Raw genomic sequence first — 5241 nt, 5'->3', positions numbered from 1 at the left:
TTTAAAATATATATATTTTTTATTTTTACTGTGGGAAGAGGGGGGGCGGCGCTCCTAGCGCCCCTATGGGCTGGCCGCCACTGTTTCCTACATTAAACTGCTGACAAAAGTGTCTTTTAGATGTAATTATTTAACTGTCTCGAACCAGTTACCATCCGAAACCAAGTACAAACTAAGCAAATGGCTACATGTAGTTTGTAGTTTGATAAATAGTCTCTACTGGAACTGCTCATGGATTTTTTCTCGAGTAGCAGGATCATCATTTCTGGAAAGAGTCATTGCTTTACAGATTTGCAAATGTTTTTTTATGGCGCTTCAAACATCATAAGTTAAAGGCCCCATGTCATGCCCATTTCTACTGATCACATTTCCATTGTTGAGGTCTACTAATAGATTTAAATTGTGCAATTTTCCAAACTCACATTGGTTTCGAATTCAGCATCTCTGTATAGTATGTGTATTCACCAGGTATTCACTCTCTCCTGCCCCCCCTCCCTGTGAGCCTAGTGTGTTGTGATTGGTCGGGACGCTGCGAGGAGCGGACAGGTTTCCGGTTCGGCGATACAGCGAGAACAAGCGAAACTCATCCTGAGCACACAAACACTCACAGCCGAAGTAAAAACAATAAGTGTGGCTTGATGTTGAGTAAGAAAAAGGTTCATAACGCTTTGAGAATGGGTCTGCGGAGAGCATTTCTCCACCATCCCAACTCGTCTATTACCAGCGTTCAGGGAGCTCTATGCAAGTCAATAGGGACTCCCTGTTAGTTAGCCAAGGGATCCTGGTGTGTGAGGGGCTCCGCTTGGCCCAAATGGACCAATCCGGTCATTTGTTGTTGATTTGGGTGTACACACGTCACAGAACCCAGGAAGCAAACAATGGAAAAAAGAGAAATCTCCAACGAGGCGTTCTGGGGCAGCATAGACAGGTCTTCTCTGTGTTAGAGTTTTACTCGCTACAGGGTGTACTTCGAGCGTTTGTGACTCTGCAGACCGTTTACATGCAGAAAAACCTAGGGGACGGGTAATAACCGGAAAAGCATGACATGGGACCTTTAAGGGCCATCTAGTTTCATTATATTGGAGCGATGGCAGACATCTCCAACACTCGACAACTCACACCAAAACAATCAAAATGGATGACTATACTACAGGTAAGAGGAAAAATATGCTTTTGTGTTTTTAGGGCAAATCCTCCCTTTAAACCTGATAAAGGTATATAAGTATATATAGTTTAGATGTGTACTTGAGCAAGGCACTTCCCCCTAAATTGCTAAATTATCCACAGTATTCGATGTATTACACGTCTTATATATGCAATTTAAAGCGCTCAAATTAATAATTATTAAGCATATAGAAGTAATAAGTATTCCCAGACCAATTTAAAAACCAAACAGTTTATTTATTATATACATTCAATAATAATGGAGAGAATAAACAGAAGGCAGACACAAGGATGGCAAAATGAACATTGTGAGAAAATACATGTCACCTATTGAAAAAAAAATCACTTGGATAAATGAGCTTTTAAGAGCATGTGACATTACAAAAAAAAAATCCACATGCAGTTCAAAGTCATTTATGAAATCCCTGTACAAAAACACCTCCCACTGTTCGACTCGAGGGTCAGAGGAGAACTTTGTCCCAGCATGCACCTCTGCAGCAAATCAGATTTACTACCGTTAAGAGTTAGCATCGCAAGGGCTCCCTCGACAAAAAGCCAATGGGATTTTTTTATGAGCTTTTGAAATATTGCAGACATTAAAATCAGTGGCAAACACCTTTTCTATGATGCTTTGTTCAGCATGATAATATCCGTATTATACCGCCAATTTTATGATTTTTGAAATGTAGCAAAAAGCTAACGCTACTATAAGTGAACACGGTTGCATGACACCGCTAAGCTAATGGCGGCTAATGTTGTTTCTTTTTGCCACTTGCTAGCAACTGATGTTTTTAGACACCTAAAAGCTTTGGATATTTACTCGTGGGGTATTTACTGACATATTTGATGTAGAAGAACAATAAGTGAGTCTTGTACGCTAACGTGAGGCTATAAAGGAATTACATGACTTCACGTCACCACCACTAAGCTAAAGGTGGCTAACGTTCAGCCCGATGAAGCTTAGTCGTCTTTTTCAGCTACGTGTTGAACAAATGATGAAAATATCTTCAGTTTGTGTTAACCACAGACCTTATTTTAGGCGTCTAACCAAAAATAAATTAAAATTGAGTTTGATAAGAGGGAGCGCCTGTTATAATGCTAACTCATTCCTGGTTTTAGGACTCATTCCTGCACCACAGTGGCTGCTCGATGCACCAGCGTCTTCTTTTCATCTCAAAGCCAAATGATCATTAGGTGATTTTACTGTCGGTATAAAAGAGAACCACGGGGGGTCCGCACATCCCAAATTAAACTGGTGATTACAAAACCGAGGCACAGAGCAGCCGTAACCCGGAGTATTGAAGCAAATCAACTTCCTTTCCCCCTGGACCTTTTACTCCTCGCATCAACATCCTCCTCTTGCTCTGTAAACACCCCCCGTCCCCCGTCCCCCCCGTCCTCCTCTCCTCCAGCACTATGATTTTGAATTCATGCACATAATGAAAACAGGATTCTGACTTCCTCTCTCACAAAAGCATGCATAGCAACACTTCTGATAATACTTGTAAGGAATAATAAAAGACCCAAAAAAGAACAAGAGGTAATGCTCGTCGAAAATACTCATTGGACCTACTGCACACAATCATACAAAAAAAACTCCTTGCACTGAAATAAAAAAAACAATAGACAGCAGGGGACGTTTGTTGTCCTGTCAGCTGATGATTAATGGCTCTCACCTTCACAATAACCCTCGGCCCTTTCCTCTTTTTCTGGACGTTTTTGGACGATTTATTTCGCTGTAATTTGGCCCTAACGGCAAAAACACAATCCATAATATCAGCTCTGTCTTTCTGCATATCCCTCATGACTCCATCTGCTCTGATTTCCCTCGTCTTGGCAATACATGAGTGGTCCGAATTTGTTTTTGTGGGTCAAAATTCCCAAATCCTGCACCTGCTGCTAACATGACATTCCCCAGGGTGCTGTGCTGAAAACTATATATAACTAAATAAAAGGCACAAAGAAACACAAACAAAACTAGGAAATACATCAGGACCAAAATAAAAAAAAAATGTGCTTATTTCAGAATAAAAATCTTTGGAACCAATAATAGCAACAAAGTGAGAGTATATGGAGAAACATACAAACTCCTCGGACCCGAAACAATCCCAGAGTAATATTGACGGATTTTAAAATGACAAATCATGGTGTCCTTAACAATGATGAGTATAAATATCAGACACTTCTGTTCAGTTCGATCTCTGCGTCCCCAATTTCTAATTCTGTCGGGATTCACTAAATCCTTCTCTGATTGGCCAGGAGGGATGATCCCGAAATGTAGGTGTGTGTTCCCGCTTTGATTTGCAGGAATGTTTCATGATGGGTTTTTTTTTTTTTTTTTTAAGAAGAAGCGCTACGAGGAGAAAATCGAGGACGAGCCTTTAGAGAAGAGGCGGGGAAAAAAGGACGGAGATACAGGATCCCGTCTTAGTGTTGTTGGTTAAATGAGTAGAACAGGATGTCTCTGTGGCTGTTTTATATACTTATCAAATGGCAGCAAAAATAAGTCAAAGAAGAGTGAGGTAATGCAGAAAATAAAAGTCATTTTTATCGTCTTTTTCCTTGTCGTTTTCTTAACATGATTGTAAATTCAAGGGGAAAGTAGTGAGCTAAAACGATAAATTCCCATGCCGTGTAGAGTGGTTTCTGTCAGTCAAATGCTCCCAGGTCCTTCCGGATAAATGCACAAAAAAATCATAATAATTCCTACATTTTCGAGTACCTTTTAGAGTAGCGTCTTTTTGAAATGTAGAGGATACCGTATGCTTAAAGTGTGGATATATGAGCTCCTATAGGGCGGTGGATATACTGTCAGAGAGGGACAAGGATGTGAAGTCTCACTCCTTCCAGGTCCCGTAGTGTAGTAAAAAAAAAAATCCGAAATCACGCCCCTGTAGTTCAAAGTCGCAGGGTTGTTTTTTTTTTTTTTCGTGGCAGAGACAGAGAGTTTGATGATGTGGCACAATGACCTCTGTCGCCACAAAATGACAAAAAAAGAAACATGAGTTGTCACTATTGTCCGCCTGCAGGAGAGTGGAGGGGAGCTGCTGCCAAACAAAGGGCTGGAAAAAAGGTTTTTTTTGGGAGCGATGTGAAATTCCTCGGATGTGATTTGTGTTTTTTTTTTTTTTTTTTTTAGTACGGAGCAAACCTACTGTATCCTGCCCGGTATAAACTGGCCTGGAAGAGACAAAAAGAAACAACACATCAATAAACAATGAAGTAAAAGCGCTGTATTATTCTATGAAATGTACTCTAAACAGGTAGCATTCAAATCGACAAAAGATGCATTTAATGTGACAAATGTGCACTTTTTTTTTGTTTAACTCACTTGCAATGTGAGTGCAATGTCCTGTTGAGGACACACAAAAAAGAAAGGCCTATGGTGGATCCAAACATAACTTAACATGTGCAGACCCCATGCATCCACTTGCATTACCCTGAAAATACAGAGGGTGCCGTGCATCTTAAAAGTATAAATAGTGTGTTTTGTGCAGAGTGTTTGTCAGTTAACTCACCATTGCTCCGACTCCATAAGCAGCGGCGGCTGGATTTAAACCGTGGTACGGGTCTGTAGTGTACACTCGGCCGTAACTAGGGAACACAACATACAGGAAGTTACACATTTTGGTTAAAGAAATTAAGACAAAACAACTCTCCCTTCCTTTTTTTTCAAAGTATTGATCATGTTTTTATTTTCTTCATTGTTTTGTTTGTTTACTTATTGCATGTATGTGCAAGTATGCATGTATATATCCAAGTATAACTGCCAATTGTCAGGGACCAAGCAGTACGGCAACAGGACACAGGAGTGGTTTGAATAAACTGGGTTTTTTTATTTACCCAAAAATCCAAACAAAACATCATAAACCAATAATTTCTAATAACTAAGCTTATAAAAGAGGTCAACAGAGAATACCTCAAATAAACATGGCAACACTTAACAGGTGTAAACTCAACAAACTGACCTGATACAATGACAAACCAAGGAACCTATATAGTGGCTTGGACAAACCAAGGAACCTATATAGTGGCTTGGACAAACCAAGGAACCTATATAGTGGCTTGGCCAAACTA

General features: G+C 40.1%; 1 long non-coding RNA gene across 1 annotated transcript; it reads right to left on the bottom strand.

Moving 5' to 3' along the window:
• Positions 1-3464: 3464 nt before the first annotated feature.
• Positions 3465-4764, bottom strand: LOC104953480 (uncharacterized). The gene is made up of 3 exons (XR_799228.1): positions 4683-4764; positions 4496-4516; positions 3465-4344 (listed from the first exon to the last, which is right to left on the bottom strand). It is a non-coding gene; the product is annotated as an uncharacterized lncRNA (long non-coding RNA).
• Between the last annotated feature and the right edge of the window lie 477 nt (positions 4765-5241).

The sequence above is a fragment of the Notothenia coriiceps genome, unplaced genomic scaffold, assembly GCF_000735185.1.
Source record: "Notothenia coriiceps isolate Sejong01 unplaced genomic scaffold, NC01 NC01_scaffold00021798, whole genome shotgun sequence".
Classification (NCBI taxonomy): Eukaryota; Metazoa; Chordata; class Actinopteri; order Perciformes; family Nototheniidae; genus Notothenia; species Notothenia coriiceps.
Note: the sequence above shows the minus strand (reverse complement) of the source record. Positions and strands in the feature narration are given on the sequence as shown.